Source organism: Cuculus canorus, chromosome Z (genome assembly GCF_017976375.1).
Source record: "Cuculus canorus isolate bCucCan1 chromosome Z, bCucCan1.pri, whole genome shotgun sequence".
NCBI lineage: Eukaryota > Metazoa > Chordata > Aves > Cuculiformes > Cuculidae > Cuculus > Cuculus canorus.
The window spans coordinates 68,493,477-68,520,369 of record NC_071441.1 but is presented as its reverse complement, the minus strand read 5'-3'; the positions used below and the strand labels follow the sequence as shown (position 1 = coordinate 68,520,369).

The window sequence follows — 26,893 nt, the reverse complement described above, 5'->3', positions numbered from 1 at the left end:
CGGCGCTGTGCCGGGGGGTGCGGGCTGAGCTCATCGCTGGCTCCCCGGCGCTCCTTACCAGTGGCTTCTGCGGTCACATGGGTTATGTGCTGGAGTTTAAAAGAGCTTATAGCCCCCGAGCCGGTGCAGAAGCAGCCGGTGGTTGCATGGGGTAGCGCTGGGAGCGGAGGCGAGGAGGGCGCCGTGAGTACCGAGGGGACGGTGAGGGGCGCCCCCACCCCACCCGCGGGACGGAGGGGGGGCGGGGAGAGGCGGGCACGGGGGGTCAGAGGAGGCGAGCCCCGCTGCCCAACGCTGAATCGGCTTTCTGGGGGGTGGGAGCGCGTACCCACCCCCGCCCGCCCCCGCGCACCTTTTTCCCGGCGCTCCCACGCGTGCCCGTGCCTCTCCGTGGGCTCCGCTGCCCCGAGGAACGATTTGGGCAACTTTTACTTTCCTGCCTCTCCGTGTGTGTGTGTCCGCCCTGCGTTCCCGGCGGGGGAAGGGATGGAGGGCACGGCTTTGGGACCCCCCCATCTCCCCGGGCATCGCTGCGAGCGGCACCAGGTTGAAGGCTGGGAAAGGCTGGGAAAGAAGGGATGATCCCTTCTGCCTTCCTGCATCGCATGAGCAGGGCTGGAGCCGAGGTTGCGGGGTGGCTCTTTGTAAAGCGGAGCCCGTGGTTTTTCCTGGGCGGGAGAGCAGACTTTTTCTCTTCGTTTCTCCAAAGGCGCAACCTGCCCTTCCTCTGCTGGGGCAGCGCTGATTCGATTTTTATTCTTTATTCGTTTGGTTTTGTTTTTCTTTGTAAAGGGGTGATTTTATAAGAAAAGCGTCTACATGGCGCTTCTGTGGAAATGCTCTCGCCCAAGCGTGAGTACGAGGGCTGCTTTCCAGAATTGCATAATACACACCGATCCCTTTGCCGCACAAACTCCCTGACGTTCCCAGGTCTTGGTGACTTCCCCCACTGCAATCTTAAAACAGGACAGGGACTCCAACCAGCCAGTGAGTTAATTTGCGCTGCCTTCACTGAAGACAGAACCTGGTGTGCATGTTTCGTCTTCCCTGGCTCCTCTGGCAGTTGTTTCTTAATCTGCTAAACTTTTCTTGGTGTAAAGACCAGCACTTCTCTTTCACTCTCTTAGGAAGCCCCTTTTTTCCCCCACCCCATGCTTACAGACACATGCAGAGGGTCTGTACAGAGCACAGGTTGCAGAAAAGGGATTGACTGCAAATCTATTTGATTTCTTTTTTCACATCTTTCTGTGTTTTAATTTATGGGACAGTCCAGGAGTTCCCTTCCTCAGGCTGCTTTTTGCTCAGTAACTTGCTGACTTCTATGTTTTGCTAATTTAACTCTGACAGTACCCGTTCTCAATGCATGGTGTTGTTAACCTCCTTGAGGGACAGGACCTGCACACGGTCTTGTCGGCTGTGTGTGCATGCAGCGTGGCAGGGACACTGGCTGCTTCCTGCGAAACGTGCAAATACATGGGAGCAGCCATTCTTGCTCCCCGCCCTGCCTCTCCATGAGAAGTTAGAGCTTTGCCGTGATGGCTGGAGATGTGCCAGGGATGCTCGCGTCCGATCAGGCATCTCGCTGTGACCAGGTCCTGGGACTAGAGCTCGCTGGAGAGGGTGGACTTTCCTGAGACGGCGTGTGCTTTGGAAACGAGAGACCCAGGACTGGCAGACTTCTTTGCAACAGCCCTTTAGAATAAGTTCATCAGAGCCTGTTATCAGAGCAGGCCAAGCTGCCATCTCGCAATTGTGTGTTTTCTTTGGTGATTTACTCTCTGAGGACCCGATCTGCCAAGGTGTTGCATCCCATCTGCATGGAAGGTGCTCAGCACCTCCTGGGTTTGGGAAGGAAAAAGACCTGGTACCTCTTGGAGCTGCAAAGCTTGTGATGCTCATGCATGTGCAAGTAACTGTGCAGCCAAGGCTCAGCTTTCAGAGATGTAGCTGACTCTCTGAAGCCAGCAGCAGGAGTTCTGTGGGTGTGAGCCCCAGCTCACAGACACTCTCCATTAATTCCCCGGCAAAACGGAGGAATGCATTCTGCTCCAGCTCAGGCTGGGGCTCGGTGTGCATCTGGGGAGTCTGTCTCTCAGCCCTGTCGTTTATTATTGCTGCCGCTGCCATTACGCCTGACAAATGGCAGTTGCTGAGTAATGTGCTATTTGTGTGTAAATATCTGAGTGCTTGCAGCTGAGCTCACTCCTGCGACTTTGCAGGAAGCTGTCTCAGCACCTTTCTCTCGTGAAGACCTGGGAGAGTAAAGGCATCCTTCTACGGGGACCTTCTCAGCACCTCCAGTGGTTTTTAGTCTTCGTTCTGCGCTCCTTCCCTGCAAGCGTGACGCCTCTGTCCTCTCGGGTTGATGCGAAGGCCCTCCTGCTTTCCTGAGTGTGAGTCAGGGGTGGGAAAGGGCTGTCTGTCTGTGTGCATGCATGTGTATATGTGTGCGCACACCTTCTTGGGCACCAAGGCATGGTTGCTCCCAAGGGTCCTTGTCCTAGGAAAAAAGAGTTTTGGGGACTTTGTATGTTTTGATAAAGACAATCATCTGCAGCTAGGAAAGGAGTTACATTGGGGGTTGTTGGGGTCTTTTTTTTATCTACCCACTCAGCCCTGAGTTCCCCTTAATTTCATCCCATTACTGCTGAAGATGTTAATTTATTCCTTCCCATACCGTTTTCATCCCATTTGCAGATTAGCATCCGACTGCTTCTGTCAGTACTTGCTCAGCCCAGCTAGACTGATCGCAGCTCTTTTAATCTCCCCTTGTAAATCAATCCCTTCTGCCTCCTGATCATTTTTGTCGCTCATTTTTCTGAAATCCCTCCAATTTGTCCATTTTGTGCCGGTGACGTATACCTGGCCCTAAACATGATGTATACCAGGCATGGCAGCGTGAGGGAAGGACACCTCCTCCCCTCCCACCCCGCTGGGGCTTGTGATGCTTTGTCAGCACTGAACTGAGTTACTTCCCCATTATTCTAAGCTATAGTCCCTGCTCGGTGTTGCAGAAGAAAGCAGCATACCCAGGTCAGTGCCCCGGGGAGAATTCCTCCAAATTTTGGGGATGAGTTCCCGAGGCTGGCTTGCATGCTGCTAGCACATGCTGGAAGGGGTCGGTGCTCTGGGTGCTATCTGTGGCATGCATCTCCCCACAAAATAGCTGAATGAGGAGGGATGAGCAAAATAACAGAGGGTAAGTTGCATCGGGGCTGCTAGACAGATGGGGAAACTGAGGCACTCGAATAGGTTTAACACACAATTCGTTTACTCTTGTCCAGCATGTGCATCTTACTTAGGTGCTCTGTGTGCAGGTTGCAGTCCCAGTGCACCTATTAACACTGGGCATTTTCCCAGGAGATACTGGGTCTTGCACTTGGTCAGAGCAGGCTGGCAGGCAGGAGTGCTGAGTTCTGGGCTGGTTTTGTGCGTTGCTTCTCATGCTCATGGCCAGAGCTCAGTGCTACAGGTGCTTTCATGGGGAAGAAATGGAGACTTTGTGCAAAGGCAGTGGCATCTTGCATTCATGCACTTCGAAGTTTTGTCATCCCCAACCCTGAGCTCCTAGCACCGAGCGTTTCCATTAGCTGGAAGGGCCATGCCCTTCCAGGGACCATCTATTTTTAGGAGGAGTTGTATTCTGGACAGTGTCCACCGCAGATGCTCTCTGCCTCCTCCTTTTGGCCCCTCTCCAGGGACACCGCTCGGGCTATCTGCTGGTGGGGCAGATCTTGCTGAGGCTCTGCGGCAGCGTAAGAGAGAGGTGGTCAGAGGGACACTTGGGGGGGCTGTCGCTGCCTTGGGGGTGCTTGGGAATGACAGCGAGGTCGTGCTGCCCTTCACCTAAACTGTCAGGAATGGTATTTAACTGTACTGTCGGTACCAGCAGGAAATGGTGCCGGTTTTAGTGTTGGACAAGGGCACTGCCTTGTCCAGGTGGTACCCGGTGCCCGGTGCTGGTCCCTTCGCCAGGATGACACTAGGGGGCACGAGATCTGCTGGAATCCCTTTGTCGGGGATGGGGATGGAGGATGCAGAGCCGCTCTTGACCCTTCAAACCCGTGCATCATCACCCTGCGCACATTTTGTAGGAATCTGGGTGTTAAACCTCAAGGGCTACCCCGGGGTTACACGTCCATGCGTCGAGGGCAGGATGCGGCTCTCTGGATGCTGCTCCGCTGGATCTGTGTGTCGATGACTGTGGGAGCAGCAAGAGTATGGATGGGAGCGCTCAGCCGGAAACATTTCCGAAGAAAGGAGGAGATGGACACAGCCAGAGTGCCTGGGAGTCTCGGAGGAATTTGGGAAATCCAGGAAAACACCTACCATGGTTTTAATGCCTCTCCAGAGGCATTGTCCAGAGCAGGGATTAAGTTAAATTCGGGGTTGGCTTTCAAGATGAAGCGTGTTACAGTTTCATTTTCTGCTGGATGTTAAGTTCATGCGTGATATCTCCTCAGGGTGATATTTTCGCAAAGCAGGAGAAACTTTAGAGAGTCTGCTTTAATGAATGGTTCTGATCAATCTGAAATGTGCGGTTGGGGGGGTATGTATAAATATAATACATTGTGTCCCTGTATATATCTGGGTGGGGTGCAATGAGTGTATTTTTGAAGGTATGTTTATGCATTTCTGCATACATTCAGCTGTAATATTGCCTTCTGTCCTTAAATCTATTATTCCAGCTGTGAATATGTGTATGTATATTAAAACACTGTATACTGGAGTCTCTCTCTCTTGTTATAACAAACCTCGTGAAAAGCAAATAAAGAGACATTGTTCTCATAGCAGGCTTGGAAGGACTCAATATTTATCTTCTATGAATTTTGATAGTTTTTGTTCAGCTTTTGCAATTACGATGGTGGGGGTTTTTTTGGCTATCTACTTAATATTTTGTTCTAGTGGGAAACTGAAAACATTCAGATCGTTTCAGTTTATTCATTACTTAATGAAAACAGAAATCAAGCTTCTGGATTGAAATGCTGATGCTTGATAACATTCTGGCATATTAATTTGTAAATGGTTAGGTTTTTTAATGACTTTTGTTGCCAGATACCAGGCTCCTTTGCTAAAGTACGTCTTCTCTTGCAAGCCCCCAGGCAATATTTTTACTAGGACACTGACACATCGCGAATACTCCTGTTCTCCTAGAAAAGGCTTTGCTGACTGTTATTGAAAGTAGCACTAGGATGGATAGAAATGAGAGATCAGAGGAGGACGATGCTGCTGCGTCAGTGCATTTGTTTTGTGGCTTTGATGGTTTTGTGTCCAGCCGTGCGGGTGTGTGCCTATGTGGATGCAAGGGCACTTCTCCAGCTGGTTTCTGAGCCAGGGCTGAGGACCAGGGGTTTATTTATTTGTTTTGAAATGCCTTGTGAAGTGGATGGAGGTCCTGGAAGAATTGCTGAGTCTACTTTTAAGTCAATTAGGGTTAGTATCCAACGGCATGACATGGTTTGAAGAGGAGGCGGTGATTTGTCTGAAGGTGTTACCTAATTATAGGGTGTAGTCAGGGCTCTAATTAGCCGTGACACACTAAAGATGTCATCGAAGCCCTCTTGATGCACTGCTGATCTGGCGTGGCTGTGCACAGCTGGGACTGCTGCCCTCGGTCTGGGAGGCAGCCCGGATGCTGGTGCTGGAAGGTTTTTTCCTTCAGGTGACTTGCAATGCCTTCCAGGGCTGCTGCCAGCATCCAGTGATGTTCATAAAGTCACAGAATGACAGGAAAGCTGCAGCAGATGGAAGGATTAATACTGGTGCCCATTATATGGGAAATCTCTTTTCCCTGAGGGGATCTCTTTTGGCTGCTCCTTGCTTGGGGGGAGACTGCAGGAGGAAGGCTGTAAGGGCTAGCAATAAATTATGTGGTACTGTAGTCGTGGCTGCATTTGCAGCAGCTGATGGAGGGATCTTGACATCTCTCTTAGCATTGCCTTAGAGAGGGGCATGGGATCAACTGAAATCTGGCTTGCGCAGACCTGGCTGCATTTAAATACTATGCAGCACACCATGTCAGGGGGGAACTGGTGCAGGAAGCAGCGTGAGAAATGCTGGGTGAGAGGGAGAGGCTTCTGGGGAGGCTTTGCCCTTATACTGGAAGTGCCTCACACCCTGGACATCTGCTGGCCCAAACCTGGGTGGTGGGTGGTTGGTCTCTCTTTGAGAGGAAGGGTCGAGGGGCTGCTCTGAGTCTCCTTTCACTGCTGCTTTTTATCCATTGATTCAATTGGTATTTACTGAGTCAGTTCACTCTACCCCATGAGAAGAGGACAGTTCCAGTTGTCCATTCCCGTGAGCAATGCTAAGAGCCAGGTGCAGCCAGGGAGCTGGCTGGCAGATGAGCGCAGAGAGCGGGGCTACTTGTCATTCTCAGCATCGGCGAGTGAAAGCATCCTCTCCACCCTCAGTGCTGAGATTCTCACCACTGTCAGAGACCTGTGAATTGCCAGGAGAGTTTGAATCTGTCTCTTCAGCCCTCAAGTGCCCCCTGAAGGTGATGCTCACGTCTGGGAGTAGTAGTGGATGTCTCAGACCTCCCTGTTATTGCTGTTTTGATGGGAAGAGAAGGAGATCCTCGGGGCAAGGCAGGGTCAGCTGTGTGTTTTGACAGTGGTGTGAGCAGCCTCGCTGTGCAGAGGGACTGGTGGCCAGCTTTGATTCTTTTAGGTAGTACCACAAGCCCTCTAAAGCAAACACACAACCCAGCACATCCCTGTGCTAGCAATTACCAGGATGCGCCTGCTTTCAATTATGTGGGTGTTAAGCCTGTGAATGCATTTTGTTCACAAAGTTGCAGCCTGGTATTTTCCTGCTTTTAGTGGTCTCTGGTGGGTTTTCCAGTCTCTGGAGCATGCATGAGAATAACTTGGAGACTGGACATAGTACCCTGTAGGACCCTGCCATAGAACTGCAGGGCTGACCTACTAGGCTATCCCAACTCCATGCTATTGTCGTGGCTTCCCAGTGCTGGTGGGGATGACTTTGCATTTTGGGGTGCCATGGTGTGATGTTATAGCTGGTGGATGGGATGGTAGAGAAAGTATCTGCTGTTTTCAATGCTGCATCCTCTTTGATCCAGTAATAGCTTCTTTCAGGGTGACCACCAAGGTGTTTTATTGCTATGTGCTTTGCAAATGCCCAGCAGCACAGCTATGGAATAGCCAGGTCGTTCCCTGCTCAAATCCCATGCAGGCACAGCAACTATTGCATGCTGCTTGGGATCATCTGTGAAAGGTGTAAAGTTCCCTTTGCACAAGCTGTGCAAGCTGAGGAACGAGGAAAGAGGGATGCACTGCTGCTGCCAGCGTGGTCGGGGAAAGCAGGCTGCACGGGGTTCCTTGGGGCCAGCCATGAGTGTTCGCTTGTGAAATTAAATGATATTACTATAATAAAACAAGCTCGTGTCTGCTGAAGATATAGGCACACTGTCTGCAGCACGGTCCTTTTGTCCATTGTCCTAAAAAATGCTTGTGATAGGAAGGACATATCTTCTGTTGTGGTTAGAACGTGGTTCTCAAATGCAAAGGGCAGGCAGCCTGTGCCAGACTGCCAACACATGATTTACCCTCCTCTCTGCATCTGAACTAAGGGCTTGAAGAATAAATACATAAAAAAAGGAGAGAACAAAAAGCTGCTGCTGCTCTGAGATTCAATCCAAAAAAAGCTCTGTCCAGTCCTCCAGGCTTCTCACTTAGCAAAGAGCTCTAGAAATAACAGTGTTACGACAAAGGTAGCTGTGAGTTTTGGGGAGGGGACAGTTGTGTTCTGGAGGCACCTGGATGAAGCGCATTTTGGATTTTTTTCCTCCCCAAAGGGTGTTTTGGTTTTGCTCCCTGAATAGAAGACCTGGGGTCGTTCAGCTTTGAAATCCTTGCCTACCCTGTTCTCTTTCCCTAGCACGCTAAATGTCTGTAGCGGTGGAAGGCTGTTTGGTTTGGGGGTGGGGAGGTGTGGGAGAAGTCACACTTGAACAGCGGCCGCTGTTTTTCACAGCTCTCCCGCTCTCTGGTTCAGAGCAGTTTCCTCTCACCCCATACCCCGGACATGTGCGGGGCAGCCGATTCCCCACACGTGTTGCACAGACACATTTCCGTGCTGGCTCTTTGTGCCTGCCCACCTATTTGCAGCTGGGGGAGCTGAAGCTGCTCTTTCTTGTTATTCATAAAAAAGTCTCTCTCTGGATGGAGTTGTCTATGCGTTTATTGACCTGGTTCCGGGAATGACAGAGGCTTTTCTGTCTTCTGGATGCGTGATTTCTGCAAGGCCTCGGGAGCAGGGGCCAGCCCTTGTTGCTGGTGTGTTTCCAGTTCTCCTAATGTGATTGGTTTGACAAGTCCATTGGGTATGTTGGCCAGTCTAGTTTTTATTTCATGCATTTAAGTACTGTGACAGGGCATGGAGCACCAACTAATGCTGAAATCCATGCAGGAGGGAGCATACTGGCTGATAATATTTTTGGCCATGCCACAGATGTCCTGTGTCACCTGGCAGAAACTCCTTTCCCTTTTAATGGGACGTTCCGTGTGTCCTAACTCCCACAAAATTTTTGGGCTCCCCCTTTTTTTGGCTGGAGTTGAGGTGTTTTTTGTCTGGAGAATGTGCAGTCTGGGCTCTGTGATGCCCATTGTTGCAGCACATCCTGGGTGTGCCCCTGGGGGCACCTTGGGGGCATCTGTCTTCTTGAAGTCCAGCAAGCTGCCATGAACCATTTCCCATCTGTGCACACTGTTTGCCAGGCTCTGATTTGGTGCATGTTGCCTTCTCCCCGCAAGGCTGAGACTCACGAAGTTCTCTGGGCTTCTTTAGATGGGATAAGGACTAGGAGGAGAATCACTGGTTATCTGTATCCTAATTCTTTTTCCTGTATGGGTCCATCTGCTGCACCCCAGCCCTCTTTGCTTTGGATCAGCAGCTTCAGGTTCACCCTGGCTTTGATCCTCTGTGAAGCAGAGATGAAGAGTAACTTCTCCAGCAGCCATGGTGGGTCACTGACTTCAAGGACATTGTGGTATTTATGCTTCCTATTTTTGGCGTGTTTTTACCTGCAGTCAGGCCATCATGGCTGGTTTTTTTCCAAATAAGGCTGCAATATGCACAGGGGAGAGCCACCTGTGCACTGATGGGCTTTCTGTCTCGCCAGTGCTGGCCAAGAGAGGGAGGAGAAGATGATGTGACTTGCTCAGGTCAGGGGTCTCAGTGACAAAGGAAGTGGGCTGATGATTTTGACTTTCCATCTTATGTCAAGGAACTGGCATGGTCTGTGTTTGGGTCTGGCTTGTTGCTTGGAGCGTTCCCCAAGGCTGCTTTCTATAGTACATTACCAGGGTCAATCTTTAACCTTGCAAGGACCTGAGGCTGCAGGGAAGCATCACTGCCTGCAAAGAGGGAAAACTAAAAACTGCAGTGGCTTTGGGATTTCCTTGAGGTTCCAGAGGCAGAGCTGGTGGCAAAAAAACCCAGATTTTTTGAGTTGCTGACAGCTCATGGCAGCTGCAGGACACATTAGTAAATACTCTGCATAGACCAATGCAGGGCATTGGCTATCTGCACAATGCTGCGTGCTTATCTGTCCGTCTGTCTCTAGTTCTTCTGGCAACTGAACCCCAAAGATGACATTTATAGGTTTTTCGTTTGTTCTCTCTTGTCAGTTCCAGATCAAATTTGCTGAGTTGTCAAGCTGAAGATGCTTTTCTTCTAAGTGTTGGCCCTGCAACAGCTCACCCTACTCCATCCCTGCCTTGGGGGTGTGCCACTAGGTTTCTCCTGCCTCTGCTGTCCCTGGCAGTAACACATGGGGGCTGGAGCAACAGCTCAGCTGGTGGATGTGTGAAGAGAAATAGATTTCAGCTTCCCTTTTATCTGTTGCTCAGCCTGTGCTGGGCGTTGAGAAGCAGCAGATGGAGATAGGGCTTGGACTGGAAAAGCTGTGCTGGGATGGACAGGGCAATGGTACAGATTTGCATGCAATCCGTTCCCCCTCCTCGAGCGTGCTTCTGACCCAGGTTTTAGTGACAAGGGTTCGTGCAATGAGCTGGTGGGTTCTCAACAGAGCCTCAGCAGGCTGCGTGTCTGCCTTGAGACACCCAGGACGAGTGGTAATACTAACTGTCTCACCTGCTGTATTTCAGCAAGCGCTTGTCTGTTTACGGAGAGTAAATTGCTGTCTTGTCCCCAGAAGCTGTTACTCCAATGCTTTGCCATGCTCTGCTGGCAGGAAGTGACAATAGAGGATGCCTGTACTGCTGCTGTCTGTCTTGGAGTCAAGCACAGATCAATGTCTCTAGCTGGAAGACAGCTTGGGGAGCTGAGGAACCTCCCCCGGACATGCATTCTCAAACAGTGGTGTGTCGTAGTCCCTCCCAAGCAATCGCAACCTTCTGCCACCATGTAAGCTAGCACAAGAGGCTGCTGTGCTTGGCACCTGTTTCTTGGCCCAACAAGGAGATGGTGTCACTTCTGTTCTGGAGCAGCTAGTGCAGAGAGCCAGGGGTGGCTGCAGGCACCGGAGCTAGAGACATCCCTTGGTGCCAGACCCATCAGCCAATTCCAGCTTTGGTCCTTGGAGCATTTTTGAGGGCTTTATGTACGTGGTTTTAAATTGACCCCTTCTTCTTGTGCAGGCTTCCTCCTTGATCAGGCCCAATGATAAAGTCAGTCCTGAGACAGATGTATTTTATTGGATTCTGCCAGGCTCTCATCTCCCACTTTATGCCCAGCAGACACTGCACAGTGTCTGTCAGGAGCTGCCTGAGAAGCATTTTTCAGGAGGATTGGCAGTTAAGAGGATACCACCTAACTTATTAGGGTGATGCCAGTTTAACCAAGCTGATGGCCCTCTAGCAGCTCCAGTACTTACTGGTGGGGGACCCCAAGCAGCTGCTTTACAGTAGAGACACAAACTGACCTGCATCTTGGCTGTTAAGGGCAGAGTGGCACATGTGGGTGGAGCAATGCTGTGACAAGCGATTACAGCGTTGGCTTCAATGACCAGAAGCCTGAGGTTGCTCCTGTTAGCCAGGACAGGAGATGGAGGAATTTGATTATTACTGTAACTTCTTCCAGAAATAGTTTGGATCCCTCAGTAACAGACAGCTTCCTAAAGTTGAAAGAAGGGAGAAAAACAAAGAAACTCTCCTTTTACCAAGTCCTGGCTAGTTAACCGTTTTAGCCATCCCATGCCCAGATAGTGTGACCAGGCTACCTGCAGCTCAGCATCATGTTTCTGAAGACACCCTTGGGCACCGCCACATCCACAGAGCAGAAGCATAGCACCTCCTCCCTTCCTGCAGAGGTGATATGTGTCCTAGGTAGAGCCTCTTGCCTTGGTAGTGCTCAGTTTCAAAGCCCTGCCTGCTCACTGCACCCCTGCAATTGCTGCTGCGGACATTAATTTTTCCCAGATTTCTGCTTTCCTTTGAATATCTCTGCTATGGATCATTTTCCGTGCATGTGTTAGCTGGTATTTTCCCAAAGCTGAACCTTGTGCTATTTCCTGCCGGTCTTTCTATGATTCCTCTTGCTCCCTCTTCTACTATGCCGCAACCCACCTTGATATTTGTTTCCGCTTACTTTGGAGGAGACTGTTTGCCTGTCTCGTTCTAGAATTTTGTAAGAGGAGAGGAATTGGCCATTTAAAAGATGAGAAATCCTGCCCGCCTGCGTCTTGCTTAGCACCTCCCCAGCTGGAGAAACTGCAGTCCCATGACAGCCAGGGTGGGAGGATAAATCAGGTGTTTTGGGAGTGGGGAGAGCTTTGTAGGAAGAGAAGGGCTGTAGGGCAGGGACAGGCTGCTGGGGCTGACAGGAGTTTGCAAGAGCTGTGGGGTGATGCTCCTGGCTGCAGCAGTGGCCAGAGGTAAGCTGGGAGCTCCTGTCTTGGGGTGTGTGTGTGTGGGGGGGGGTGTCTGGAGGGCCAAGAAGCAATGAGGGTGTAAGGGTGAGGTTATAAAGCCAGGCTGGGTAAGAGCAGCGACTTTTCTGTGATGTTGTAGCTGGGGTTTCATGTTGAGGGAGGAGGGCTGTATAAAAGCTAGTCATCTTGTCCTTTGTGTTTTTCCACGTTTCTCTGTAGCTTCCCAAGTCAAAACTTATTTTAGACTTGAAGTCGCTCCCGTATATCCTATTCCTTTAGCTGTATGTGCTGTTCAAACTAAGGCTGTATGGGGAGTTTGGATAACTTTTTTTTGTTGCTCCTTGTTTAGGTGTTTCCTCCTTAATTGTTAGTTGTAGCCTTTCCAGCTGCTGCTTTTGCTGTTTGTCTCCCCTTAAGGAGAGTGGGTAGAAATAAGCGGGGCAGCATTGCTGCAGACCTCCTGACCCATGCTGTGTGCCCTGAGCTGGGGATGGAGCATACTCAGTGTTGAGCCCTCTTGTTTTGCCCAATTTCTTGAACAGCTGGCTGTGCTGTAGCATCTCCGAAGGGAGCTGGTAGCCGTGTCTGCAGGAGGAGGCAGAAACAGATAGGTTTTCTAAGAAGACACAGTAGAAGGGGTGGCTTTTCCCATCTAGAGCAATGAGCCCCTTTGTGTAGCCCCCCCTTTTTTTTTAAGACCATGCCTTTCTTGTATCCTTTGTCAAAGTAGAAAGACAATGCTGCTTTACCAAAAGCCCAGTGCAGAAGCACCGCTACCTCATGCTACGAGCTCAGGAGCCAGACAGCAGCTTGAAGACTAAATATATCTGCTGCTGCAGCTCTTGACTTTTACAAAAATAAATCTTAAGGAGGTAACTTTTTGCTGTGTACTTCTCAGGGCTGGCTCTGCTGTGGTTTCCACTGAGATAGCATTTGGCTAGCATAGCCAAAGATGAGTGGAACAAGCCTGGAGCTGTATAGAAAGTGATAAGGTAAGGCAGGGGTGTGATTTGCCTCTCTGATCCTGAAGCTTTGTGCATTATTTAGTGTGTGTAGCAGGAGGTCAGTAGCCTCCTGATAATTTTCATTAGATTAGTCGGGCAGGATAATCACCTGCTCAGAAAAAAAACAACTTGACACTGTTCAATAGTTGGGGTTTAACGGAAAGTAAATAGCCTTGTAATTATAAGGACACTGTCAGGGTCAAGAGGCTCAAAGATTCACTTTCTTCTTTCCTCTGGTATGTTTACAGACATCCTACAATTCTTTGAGATTTTTTTTTTTCTTTCCTAAATTCAGAGCGAGAGCTTCAGGGCTCTTAAAGGAAATTCAACACTTCCACAGCAGTGGACGTGAGTGGTGTTGCAATAGCCAACTGGTGCTTGTGCCCTGCTGCAGCTGAGTGACCCCATGCTAATGAGCAGGGCACTTGCTAGCGAGCTGGAGTGTATGCTGCCAGCCCAAGCAGACCTAACCAGAAGATGCTTTTCTTTCCTTGTCTGTGCTAATTGTGGGATGGATCCAGCCCGGAAGACCAGGCTGTGCATTGCTTCATGCTAAGGTGGCAGAGGGTATCTCTTCTTGGGAGTGGTCAGCCCAGCACCAGTGCCGCTGGTGTTGGCTGTTGAAATGACATCGTGCATTAGCTCCTGGGGGTGACTATGCTGTAGTTGGCTTCTGCTTTCAGAGAGCCCAGCAAGGCAAAAGTGGGAGTGAAGGTGATGCTCTAATTGGTACCAGTGGGCTCTGTAAAGGGGACTCTGCTTAGGAAGCAAATAGGATATTAAAACTGAGATAAGTGCCACTGCTCTGCTAAAATGCCTGTCCTTTTCCACCCTAGAAATAATAGTGCTTGCTATTTATCTTCATGCAAAAATAAAGCCTGAAACGTTCTTTGTAACCTTCTAATCTGGCTGGCTGTAGGACCAACATTGTTAAGCAAGATCTGGGCCCAGCCTGCAGGTGCTCACATTGGGTTCAAAGCTGGTGGTGCCCAAAGTGATGGACAGTTTGCTGTGTCCACATCGGGTGCTGTGGTTTCTCGGCAGTATGTTGTGACATCTGGTAACCTTGTTTTGAACCAAAGCAGTGGTGCGCAATGTACGAGAGAAGATCTTACCTTGCTGTCCTGAGCTTGGCCGTGAGCCAGGAGAGCTGGGCAAAGAGACTTCAAAGCCAGTAACCTATATGGCAGAAGAGGCACTGTTTGCATGCTTGTGCCAGCTGTGTGTATGTCTGCTGTGGAAAACGTGAGCTGCTGATGAGAGCAGACGAGCTAGAGCATTGAGCCCTTGCTGCTCTTGGGTTTTGTTTTTCCCCAGCCTAATGGCCCAGAAGTGGGGATTTTCATCAGTGGAGCTGGTAAGGCTCACGCTTAGTACATCTCCTCCAGGAATCTGGTGCGCTGCCTGTCATGGTCTTTGACAGATGCTCCAGGGAAAACGAGGGCAGGGCTTGGCCTGATGTGCCGAGTGACTGATGGTGTGGTCTGATGACTGACGCCACGTGTCCACGACAGGCGTGCGGATGCTCCCTTGCTCTTCCTCTGTGGGAGACGGGAGGAGAGGGGGCTGCTTTGACAGCTTGTTTTGAAAGCAAAATGACTCCAGGGCTGGTTTATATATATTTTTTTTTCTCCCCCTTTCTCCCCTTCATCATCCCCCCTCTTTTTTCCTTTTTTTGCTTGACAGAAAAAGCATAACTTGTCTTTGTTTAATTGGTGCTTTGTGCCTGTCTCCTGCCAGAACTCAGAGAAGAGGGGGGCTGGCTGGATCAAAATGCTGGAAACTGGGAAGATGTCATACGTCTGGCCTGCCTTCTCAAAAGGAAAAAATCAACTTTTATTTCTCCCCACCTCCTCCTAGTTGTAAGCCTGTTCCTTGTGCACCATAAATGCAAAGTGGCAGATGCTGTTGTAAGCCCTTTGTAAAAGACATACCATCGGAGCCCAATTGATGCAGGGAGCGTGCAGCTGAGTGCCAGTGAAACAGCGTACTGTGCGCTTGACCTTCTGCTGACTGTGGGGTTTGGAGCATCTAATTGGCTTCATGTAAGGCTTCAGACCGTTTCATGATTTTACAAATAAGACCTGCTAGTGCCTGAAACACGAAACAAATGCATTGTGGATCAAGCAGGGAAGTGTTCTGTACTCCTCGGGTAGCTCTGCGGTGTGCTGGCAGCAGGGTGAGCAGATCTGGCCACGCTGCCTGTTCAGTGCTGCTTGCTATGTAAGCAGAGCAAAAGTAGGGTTAGAGCAGTGCCCCCAGCTCTCCAAGAGGGTTCCTTCAACCACCCTGTCGTGGTTTCCATCTTTGAATGTCTGTAGCGGTGACGTGAAGCTAAGTAACATCTCCTTGGGAGGGTAGCATACCTTGGAGGCAGTCCACGCCCATGTGCTATCTTCAAGCTCCAATTCTCGCTGGGCTGGCCCTGCTCTTTGCAGACAGATGGTTCAGGGCCACGTGTGGCTTGTGCCAGGCAGAGACCCTCCCTCCAAGGGCCTGCAGCTTCTCTCCTGGACTTTGGAAGGGGCTGGGTATCTCCTAGTGCTCCTTGTTCCAGACCTGCCTGTTGGAGTTGTTGGGTCAACAGACCTTCCTGGGAGACAGGGCATGGACTAAGTGTTACCTTGGATCCCTTCCATCTGTATCTGTGCCTGGGTAAGGGCACAGTGGGAAAGTCAGTTACTTGGATTTTTTTTTGTCTCTACCGTGGAGTTTGCAGATCCTCCTGCCCTTCCCCAGCCAGGGACAGGGGGGAGAGCCACAACTTACAGCTTGTTTTGGTTGGGAGGCATAACTTTAGTCCTGCTGGGCTGTTCTTCTAGCTCTCTGCCTTACAGAAGCACATGTAGCTTTGGTGCAGACCAGTCACTGGTACGTGTCGGGTGGAGGAGATGGAGGTGATTGCAAGTGGCTTCACAGCAGTTGCTTGGTTACCTCTGAGACATCAGAGGAAACCTGGTGCTGGTATGATGCTTCTAGAGGTGTTTGTGTGGCTTCTCATCAGGATGATGGGAGCAAAGCATGAAATGGCTTCTCTATGGGCAGTAGGCTGTCCCATGTGCATCTTGGGGAGTCTTGCTATAGGTAGTGAGTGGTGTTTACTTTTATGGGAAAGAGGATTCTGGGAAGGGGGCTTGAAGGAGGATGCGAAAAGGGGAGTATTAACAGTCCCCACCTGCAAATATCTGAGTGAGGCCGGTTTGCCCAATGAAAAGCAGCTGTGTTGATGGGCATGTGAGAAAGTGGGAGCCTGGAGGAGCTGGGTGTGGCTGGAGGGATGTAGTGGTGTTAAAGTTGATGTCATTGGGCAAGGGAGGTACTGTGGTGAGCAGGTGATGGTCGGGATGGCAAGATAGTTGCTCTGGAGGCATCTGGAGAGAGAACTGGGAAATGGGCCTGTGTTGAGCTGAGTTTGAAGTTTCAGCCAGGTCTCCATGAGGATATACTGAGTGATACCGCTACATCTTACTTTGTGCAGGTGCCGAAGGACTGTGAGTGGGGTTTCCTTAATGTCTGGTAGGTGCTTGCCTGCAGAGGAAAGGGATAAAGTTGAGTCCTGGCCACAGTGTTAAAGGTCCAGATTCGCTTCACTGTTTGTGGTGAATGGTCCTGCTACAATCATCTTGCCTCACTCTTGAGACAAGTGAAGAGGCGAAACGCTGTCTGTGAGAGGCCAAAGCCTTGATGGGCTGTGCGTGTTGGGATGTTTGTATTGTGGATGGGGCTAGTGCCCAAAGGAAGATGTATTTAAGAGAAGTAGACCCTTGGGGCTTCTTCCTTATTATATTTTCTATAATATATATTATATTTTTCTTCTCTCTTATGGGAGGGAAGAAAAAACAAATAGCAGCTCCACTACAATGAAATCCTAATTTGCCAAATCATCTTGTCCAAGGCTGCCTGCACTCTGCAGGTAGGATTTTACTTCACTTTTTTTGAGACTATTCTAGGCATCCCCCCTCGGAGGTGATTTCTCTGTCCCATCTACAAGCCTTTTTCTTGCAGCCACCCAGAGCCGTTCCCAGCTGTTTCTCTGCTCTGGGTTGAGCAAGGCATTGATTCTCTGGAGCTGTCTTTCTTCTGAATTTGTAGAATTTATTTAGCAAACCAGTATTGCAGACCCTCCCCAGAATTGGCTATATGGATCTGCAAGTGTGAGAGAAGCTGGCAACCCTTTGTGGGCAACTTCTCTCCTATTTTTAGCTGCAGGTCTGCAGTCACGAGGTTGCCACCCCACCATGCTGACAGCTGTGGTTGCCCCCTTCAAGGTGTATGGAGGAGAGCAAGGCAAGGTGCTTTACCCTGGTAGTTTAAGGGGTAATGTGATGAGTCTTTTCTGCTTTTCCTTCTGACCTTCATTCTACCTGTGCTTTAGTTACTGTGTTCTTGCCAGTGGAAAATAACTGGTATATACCTATTCTTAAGTTCCTGAGGAGTCTTAACCTTATTTCTAGGCTGGAAATACCATACTCCATAGGGCAGAAATTGAGGGCTGCGGTAATTCCAGCGTTGCACTGTAGCCTCTGGGGAGCAGCTGACTGCTTCACAGGATATATGCTTTGTTACCGTCTCCTTGTTCTTGCTGCTAGATGTGTGATAGACAGTGGCTTTTCTGGGAATGAGGGCTATGGGGAGAGAGGAAAGTGGGGAGGAATGATGCCCTCCACGGGGGGAGCTTTGGTTGGCAGCTTTGTGCCGTTGCACCTTGCCCTGGGAACCAACTTACTGCTCCTCCAGGCTGATAGCTCTGCCTGCTGTAAGCTCTTGGTGTTTGTGCCCTTCAGGTGGAGAAGGCACAGGGTGCAAAGGAAAGGATGGCCCCCTCCTGCATCCCTATTCCCCATCAGTGAGATTAGAAGCCAGGGTGGGAGTTCTTGCAGAGGTGAGTGGGGAGCCCTAATTGCCCTTCTTCCCAAGGCTCCTGTGTGTGTTAACGACCAATAATGGGATGGGTTGTGTTAGCCTATTAAGCCCCGATGGGGTTCCTTGTCGACTTAAGAGTGTGAGGAATTTCACTCAACCATGTTAAAACATTTCCACCCCCTTTAATAACTTCGTGCATTGATTTAACCCTATGACAGCTGGGGCTGTTTGCTGGGAAAAGCCATCTGGCTTTCCCCAGCCTCCTGGCCTGCCTTCATCCAGCTACTTTGGCCAACATTGCATTTCTGGGGAATCTTATTAGCAGGAGGGCTGCTCTGGCTCTTGCATTTGCAGTCCTCCCAATAGCTGGCTTGACAGAGCTGGTGTGGGAAGCAATTTTCCTTCCATCAGGCTGAGCTGTGGTCTTGCTTTGCTGCTTTTAATGAGAGTAATTTTGCCCTGGCTTGTATCAGCTGCAGCCCACCTGTGCTGCCAATTACACTGGCGGATTTGGTGTGACCTGTGGAACTGGGATCACGGTGTCCGAGGTTTAAGTGTTTCTGAGCCGCAAGGTGTGAAAAATCTCACCAGTGTTGAAACAGAGAGGAGTAGAGGAGTGGCTTTCTGGACATGCCAGTATCAGGTGCTGTTGATCTCTGGGGAATTTAGGGATTCAAGGGCTTGTTAATTGTAGGCACGTTGCCAGCATGTTGGGAAAGAAATTCTCCTTAATCACAGGCTGTGTGCCCTAATATTTTTTTGTTATTGTTGTTATTGAATTAATTAACAGTGTATTGTAACACCTCTGTGCCTGGGTAAGCTGGGAAGGCTACGCATGCAGTCCCGAAGTATCTGCCTGTATGCAAACACACAGACAGGGCTCTGTGGGAGCCAGGGTGGTGGTTCTGCTACATAAATACGATGCATCTGCCAGACATTTCCCACTTCTGGAGATGCTGGTAGGCAGGCCAGCATGTGCCTTGCTCAGACTGACCGAGACACTATCTAAGAGGAGCTTTCTGCAGTGTCCATATAGCTGTGACTTCCTCCTGGCTGGTAGCTGATGCTGAACTTTGTTCCTGCTTCCTTGTAATAACTGTTTTTGTTATTGTTGTGGTTTCAGGCCTTGCAAGGTAGATTTGAAGGAGAATATTGGCTGGACTGATGTTACCCACATCCTTTGGGGCTGCCAGGCAAAAGGCAGTGGAAGGGATGTGGAAATCAGGATAGCTTGGCAACTGCAACACTAGCGTTTGGTGCCTGTGCTGATATTTCTGCAGCCGCTGTGTGCAAATATACTGATATTTGAGGCATACGTTGAAAACTTTTACTGTTTTTTTATGCTTTACTAGGGCTCAGTGTCTGAGAGCTGGGAGAAGACACAGCATTTGGGAAACTGGCTGGGCACTGCAGTGACTTGGAGGGTGCTGTGGTCCTGCCTTCATGTGGAGCAGCCCACAGGGAGAGTGATCTATGGCAGCATAGCTGCATGTAAGGTGTTTTACAGCAATAACAACTTGTGTCAACTCTTATTTTGTTGAGGTTTCTGGTGCAGGGAGCATCGTGTGTTGTTGCTAGCAAGTGATGCCTTAAAAGGCCGTGCATGAGGGTACTTGGTGAATTTAGGGGCAGAAGCTGTCCTTGCCCTGTGTTTTGGTCAGGTATCTCCTTGGTGTGTCATTCAAAAGCACTATGTTCTGTAATTAATACCTCTGCAATTAGGTGCAAAGAAGAGAGCTCCAAATTCTGAAGGTGGAGCAATTGGAGGGAGACCTGTAAATTAACAAGAAGGTGGTTGTAGGCTCTGTCCTCAAAGCAGCAGGGTGTGGGGAATCGATGCACTTTGAAGAAATGTCAAGATGCTGTTGATGAAATAGAATCATAGAATGGTTTGCGTTGGAAGGCACCTTAAAAATCATCCAATTCCAACTTCCCTGCAATGGGCAGGGACACCTCCCACTAGATCAGGCTGCCCAGTGAAGGCTACTTCCATTTCAAAGTCTTCAACCTTCTCTGGACACCCTGGCATGGCTTGGCTTGGGTCTGTTCTTTCTTGGCAAAGATATTCTTGTAAATGGAAATGCTGGCCTGGGTGACCTTCTGTGTCTGGCCGTTGGAGGAAGTATGCTGAGCCAAAACAAGCGTTTCCAGAGCTGAGCTCTCAGGCTTGGGGTCTGTTGATATCCCTGCAGAGATGCTGGGGTTGGCAGCTGGGCAGCGGTCCTTCTTGAGTGCTTGGGCTTGCTCCCAACCCAGGCCCATCAAACCACTTCTGATATGAGCTTGCTTCTGCCTCTGAAGGTCAAATGGCTTGCAGCAGAGTGACAAAGGAGCCCTTGATCTGAAAGCAAGATTGTTCTTGTGCCTCACCCCAGGAGGGGTCTTGTGGGCTGGGATGCGTGCTGGCTGAAAGGAATGCTTAAAACGTTCTTTCTTTGCTCCTGTCAAAAGCCCTTGCAAATGTGAATCAAAATATCTGCCCCAGTGCTTTCCTGCTGCATACTTCAGGCTGGCTTATTCCCTGAGAATGGCTTGATGAGTACAGCCAAATGTCCTTGGGTCCTGTCCCTGACAGTGGACAGTAGTGGGCATGCAAGAAAGGCATTGGAACAGGGTGACCATGTACTGCATAGCTCCAATGTGGCTCCAAAGTCTTCAGCCAGAAGTAAGGATAATTCCCTCCCTGCCAACAGCTGTAAATTTGTCCATGTCTATAGATTCAAGAAAGCATGCAGCATTTTCTAGCTGGTATTCCCACCATTCTGCTACACCTTTTGTGAAGGTGCTGGTCCTTTGAGTTAGGTACCTATTGTTCTTTTGCATTTTCTGCCTTCTGATGTGGGGGCTTGAGTGCTGTCAAGGGCTGAGTGAGAGACTCATGCCTGCACTGCACTGCCTGGAAAGCATGTGCTTGCATGCCTCCAGCCCTGCAGCTGCCAGGTATCCTCCAGCAAAGCTCTGTGTTATGAGGAGACTTGCATGATGCTGTGCACCCCAGCCTCATGCTGCATACCTTCTCTACCTGGCCATGCCTTGTCAAGGGTCTCCAGGCACATGGTTCATGCTGTGTCACAGATGTCAGGTTGCACGTCTCCAACATTGATGTGTTACAGCTGAAAGATCGGCTCTTTTCTGCAGCGAGGCAGTAGTGGCTGGGCGCCTGGGGTCCCACATGCCAGGCTGCTGTGCTGCAGGCATGAGGCACATCCCAGCAGCATCTTGTTGAGGCTTCCCCAACTCTTTCTGTTCTTGGAGCTTTGGTCAATTACATTTTGGCAATAAAGCCACTTGAACTCTCATGCTGGGCAAGTAAAATGTCAATATCTGAGACTGAAACACACTTTGTAGATTTCTGTATACAACTTCAAATTAAAAAAGAAGAGCTGTAAACCAGGAGCACCCATACTGGCGAGCGCCCTTTTGATCAGGAGGAAAAAGAGGCTGTTGTAACTTGTATTGCAAGAAATGCAGGGGTGGAGGGAGGCTGTGACCACTAGATTGATCATCTGGTCTTAGTCCATTGACGATGCTATGTTAATTGCTGTCATAATGACACTCTAAGCCAGGGGACCTGTCATACCCTTAAACTTCTTGCAAGCTGTCCTGATGGTAGCTATCATTCCTGTCACATAAGCTGTAAATTGAAGGCATAGTGCGTGTCCCTAGGAGGCAAGGAGTCTACTTAATGCGTGTCAAAGGGCTTGCCAGTTAGAGCAGCGTGGCCTATGTTGTGTTTGTAGGCTGCTTTGCAAGCTTCCTCCTCTGTTCCTGCTGCAACTGTGGCTTTCTACTATCTGCTTGTCCTTGCCATGCTCTGCAGTTCTCTTGGTCCAAGCAGTGATGTGCAGGGCTGTTTGAAGAATGGGATGAACTGCTTTGTGCCAACTGATGAAACACCAGGAGGGAAAGATGCTGGTGATGATCAGCCAGATGGGAGCATTTTGATCTTTCTCCCTAGCCGCTCTAGGCCTGTACCGCTGAGCTGCAGGCAGAAAGCTGTTTGCAGTCTCTCGTGCTCCCTGTGTAGATCATGGCCTGCTTGCTTGGTGCTTGGGGGTTAGGATAAATCCTCATTTAGGTCTAGCCTTCATATGTGGTGGGTTGCAGCCCTACTAGGAGTGTGCCTACGTGCCTGGTTAACCAAAAGCTGAGTGGCTGTAGCTTTTTCCCTAGAAGTACCTGCTGGCTCATGCTCCCCTGGGTGAGTCCAGGTCTAAGTGGCCAGACTGCAGCGAGTAGAATGCCTTTTCCCTGCATGCTATTAAGTCTCACACGGTGCTATTACAGCTGGCTGTGACGCGCTTGGGGCATTTCTCTTTCTCCATGTAAGCGTAATGCAAAATCTAATCTACTTAAGATGCAGGTCTGCATCTACCCCCTCCTTTCTTCAACTCTGGGTCATGGATGGTTACTTAAAAATCGCAGCTCTCAGTTTGCATTGAACCAAAGAAAGCTGTGTGACTTGAAGTCTCTGTCCCAGTGATGCTGCACAGGCAGGTAAGGGACAGGAGAAATTTTCTCTTTTTTAAGCTCTTGTTCCTTGCACCCTTTGAAATGCTCTTAGTGTAGGGAGTGGATGGTCAGGAGGCTGGCAAGAATGAGAGTATGAGGGTGAACTGTCAGTGGATGCTAGTCTGGAGTCCCCAAGGAGCTTGTGCAGACATTCCTGCTGCTGGAGGAAGAAAGGTCTGGGCTATCAGCAGCTGATGGACAGACCCCCTGTGGCCCACTCCCTAAATCTGCTGGCCCAAGTGCTTTTTCATGAGGGACGAGTGTCTGTCAAGGGGCACTTTTGCCTTCCGATCTGTTGTTCCCCACGGGGCATTCAAATGCAAAGGTGCTAGGTTTCTCCAGCGTCTTCCAGTTCCAGGGAAAGGGGCATAGCAAAGCCCACCCAATGTTACCTGCAAGTCCTCACCTGAGAGCGAAGCACAGGAAAGAAGTGGCACAGGCAAAAAAGCAGCTGGCTGGTGTGCTTTGCTCTTCTCCTAAACAGATTATGAAGATAATGAAGCTAATCACCAATCCTGGCAAGTTCCCTGTGCCCAGGAGCAGGAGTATTGTGGTAATGCCGGGAGCATAGAGAAGTCAGAAAGGTGATTGGGAGGTCAGGGCTCAAATCCAGCCATGGTTAGTGTCACCCAGGGCTCTCCCAGGTGATGGCAGGAGGATGTTGCTGTTGTGTGGACAGTGCAGCGGGGATTACTATGATCCTTTTAACAGGACACTTCCAGAGACGCTTAATAATCATGTCTCTGGCCCCACATAAGGTGCTCAGTGCCCTGTTGTGTCTAGGCTGGGCTGAGGACAGTCTAGCAAAAGGTTACCTTGTGGCAGAGGAGAAAGGTTTATTTGAAATGCTGTGGAAGGAAGGAAGGAAGGAAGGAAGGAAGGAAGGAAGGAAAGAAAGAAATCTCCCCTCCCGTTTGTTTCCAAATCCTCTTCTAATCAGATGGATTAGACTGATTGTCAGCACGGCAGCACTGTGACTGTCCAGATGGTAACTTCTACTTTTTTGTCTTAAGCAATGGGAAGTACCAGCAGAAAGTCTATTTGTGGAAAATGAATTTTAAAAAAACCTGCCTGAATTTCCCATCCCCCCAGAATTGGTCGTTGTTCATCTGACCTTTGACTTTACAAGAACTTAGGCAAACAGAACTCTGGGTGGAAAAAGCTCCTGTTTTGGTGCTCTAATGCATATGGACACCTTTTCCAGCTGTTAAGGGTAGAGTGCTAGAGAGCATGGACGTTACCCCTGTTCCTGCTGCACTGGGAAGCAGTGAGCTTTAGGGCTGTCGTGCTTATAAGTCTGTCTTTCCTGATCTGCCTGTGACTATGAAGTTCTGAACCTTCAGGACAGCATTCCTTGACTTCTAAGAGCCACCTCGCCTCTTCTGACAAACGTCCATAGGCTGGTTTGTGAAGTGTTGCAACATGTCTCTGCTTACAAACTTGTCCTCTCCTGTAGCTGCTTGTGTGTACAAGTGCCACTGTGTGCCTTCAATATCTATGGTTGAGAAGTGCTGATCTGAGGAGCTCTACACTGCTGCAAGGGGCCAGGAAGGGAGAGCAGCACCCAGAAGATATCCCCTAGTAGCGTGGGTTGTATTTCTCTCTTCTTAAGTCAGTAATCCCTGACTGACCTCACCTGGCTTGGTAGAAGTTTGCTAGCTTTGAGCCTTTCTAATATGCTTCCACTGCCATTTACTTCTGTGCTTTCTTCAGAGCTTGGAGCAAAAACCTCTTCAGGGTTGAATGCTCTTGTGTTATCATTTGGAAATATATGAGGGAAAGGGTGTTTTGTTTTTTTTTTTTTCTGGAGGATGATAATGACATTGTGTTTTAAACACCAGGCTGCCACTTGCAGAATCCCCAACACTCGCTCTGTGTTGTGTAAAGCCAAAGCTTTTCCCTTGGGGTGGATCTCTTGGCTGGTCACATCTAGTGATACCTGCAGCCATCAACCTCCAGTGGCAGTCATCTCCCAGGGAGAATAACTTACCTTGATTCAGGCATCTTCATACTAGGGGTATTTCCCTGGTGGGGGAAGCTGCAGAGAGAAAGGAAGGGGCTTTCTTCTGCACTCGGTCCCTCAGTGTTGAAGCATCATGAAACCTAATGCCCTGGATGTGCTTATGCTGAGTTTGCATGCAATGGTATAGAGGGTCTGTGGTTGCCCTCATCTGCTTCTGGAAGCATCCAGCTTCAGGACAGTTTCCTGCTTGCACTCTGCTGTGCCACTGGCCAGCAAGCTCCAAAGCTGGTGGCCTGTCAGAGTGCAGTGCAGAGCTTCTCTTGGCACTTGCTCCACGCATTTGGCTGCAAGCCCTGTGGTGTCTGCCATATCTGCTTAGTGGGGACAGGCGTGCTGAGGCTTTGATTTTGCCAGCTGCTGGCAATAGCTCATTTTAATTTCTGTAATGGACCTGGATCCTGTGGAGATAGTCCAGAGAGATAAATCACAAGGCTTGGAGAAGAGGGGTGAGGGCACTAGGTGAAGGAAGAGCCTATCTAGTTCCCATCCAGTTTCTTCCTCTGTCTCTTGTCTTTGCCAAGCAGACCTGCTTCCTGTGGTCCTGGATGCTTTCCAGTATCTTTTACTACCAGGCTGGAGATGGTATAAATCACACTTGGAAGATGCTGAACCAGAATGTTTCCTGACCCTGATGGGGGAGGGAAAGGAAGAAGAGAAGTAAGAAAGGCTGAAGAGAGGAGGGAACAGGGAACTGATGGTTGAGTGAGTGTGAGAATTTCTGAGTGAGGGAGGATATTAAGCAAGCAGAAGCCAGGCTCTGCATGCAGTGAAACTCTTGGAAAGGAAGATGGTGTATTGCTGCAGCATGTCACTGCTGCTTCACTTTCCCCACCTGTCCCAAGTGCTCAGCATTTGGCGCAAGGCCTGCACGAGCTGGCTTGGAGGTGTACGCTGGTTCCAGATCCATGCATCTCTCTCTGGCAGAGGAAAATGGCACTGTTAGGAGTAGTCCCACATGCAGATACCCGTATCCAGTTTGAGCAGACCTCTGCTGCATCCCTAATTGAGGCTAATGCTATTAAAAAAACCCCAGGTATTGTCTGGTTTTAGCACATGGGCTTTGTGCAGAATCTCTTCCAGATCTTCTCTTCAGGGTTCTTCTTGAGAAAAGGAACATGCTGCCAAAACAATTTGTTTTTTCTGTAAGTATTCCTGCTTAAGTACTTCTTTGGGTTTTGCTTTGGTTTTTTTTTCCTGCATGTCTACTAATGCCTCCTGTTCTACCCAACTTTGACTGCTGAGCATAGGGTCTTTTGTAGTCAGCTGTTGAAATGCAGTCCCTTAACATCATTTTGGAGATCCTTTTAACTGAGGGTGAGCTGTGAGGTGGGACAGTGAGTGACTTGGGGACCACAAATCTGTCTAATTATTTCCTCAGAGGCTCAAGCCAGCCATGGCAGCAGGGTAGAAACAGCCAAGCTCATCAGCAGAGAAGAGCTCCTTGTGCTCGTGCAATGGTGGTGTAAAAAGGAAAAAAAAAAAATCAAACAAACCCAAAGCTTAAAAATAAAAAATCACCAAAGAGGAAGAAGAATATCTTCCCTTTTCCAAGTCATCTTTTTCTTGATCTGACCAGCAAGGTACTGCTGCCAAGATGTGGAGGCAACCTGGAGGATGGCAGAGCAAAACCCACACAAGTCAATGAGTAGATGAGATTGAGCCTTGCCTCTGGTGCTCAAGCACTGCCCAGTTAAATCCACTCTCCTGCATAAGCTGTAGGAGGCAACTTAGACTGTGCAGGTGACCCTGGGCCTTTGGTGTCCTCGCCTGGGAACAAGCCCATCTGGCTGCAGGTCCTTCAAGAGCTATTAAGTAGTTCGGTTTGGTTTGTAGTGTTCTTAGCATCTCTTCTGCCCCTTGTCCCTATGCTACAGTCTTTCCTGTTTGCTTGGAGCTAGTGAAGCAAAGTGAGCCTCGCAGCTTGTGATAAGCATGTATAATACGGTGCTCTGGAAATAATACTTTCCTTCAATTATCTGTGCTTGTTACTTGTGGCAAGGGGAGGAATTGCCTGTGAAGGTGAAAGGTGGGTAGAGTTCATGCAAAACCAAAGCAATCTTTTTTTTTGGCTGGTGCTTCAAGTCCGATTTCCTCCCTTCCTGCTTGCAAAGACATTTCTTTGCACTGATTCCTGAAAGCTATGCTTGTGCTAAGATATTTGAATTACATTGCCCCAACCTCTGCCAGTCTTGCCGAAATTGTTGTTGATTAACACACCAGGCAGTGGAGAAAGGAGGGTCCATGCAGCATGGACTACTGCTCCGTGGCCTGCAACTAGTTGCCTTCCTCTTTCTGGACTTTTCTGGACCTGTTTGGTGCTTTCCCTCACTTTCTGTGTAGGCTGTAAATCTTTCCAGGCAGGGCCTCTTGCTGTCTGTGTGGTTTGAGAGCTGCCGTCTCAGCTGGAGGCTTTGGTCATGCTGGAGAGATGACAGTGTAAATGGATGGTGGGGACAATGTGGCTTGGCACTGTGCCAGCTGATGCAGCAAGCCTCAGAGGCTGCTGCGAGGTGACAGCATTGCAGGTAAGAAGAGGTCTGGGGACCAAAGAACTTGTATTGATCCTAGCTGCCGCTGGGAGAAGATGATGGGAAGGCTATGACAAAGCAGTGGAGGACTTACGAGATAGGAAAT

The 26,893-nt window shown here is 49.5% G+C and overlaps 1 protein-coding gene across 3 annotated transcripts in view; it reads left to right on the top strand.

Moving 5' to 3' along the window:
- The first annotated feature begins 10 nt into the window (after positions 1-10).
- CNTFR (ciliary neurotrophic factor receptor) overlaps positions 11-26,893 on the top strand; it is a 215,172-nt gene continuing 188,289 nt past the window's right edge. The window contains exons 1-2 of one of the 3 annotated variants that reach the window (XM_054055158.1): positions 11-183; positions 2,220-2,393. The gene's annotated coding sequence lies outside the window, so the exon portion shown is untranslated. Of the gene's footprint in view, positions 202-2,219; positions 2,394-26,893 lie in introns of all 3 variants that reach the window. The other 2 variants (XM_054055156.1, XM_054055157.1) reach the window with 2 other exon arrangements.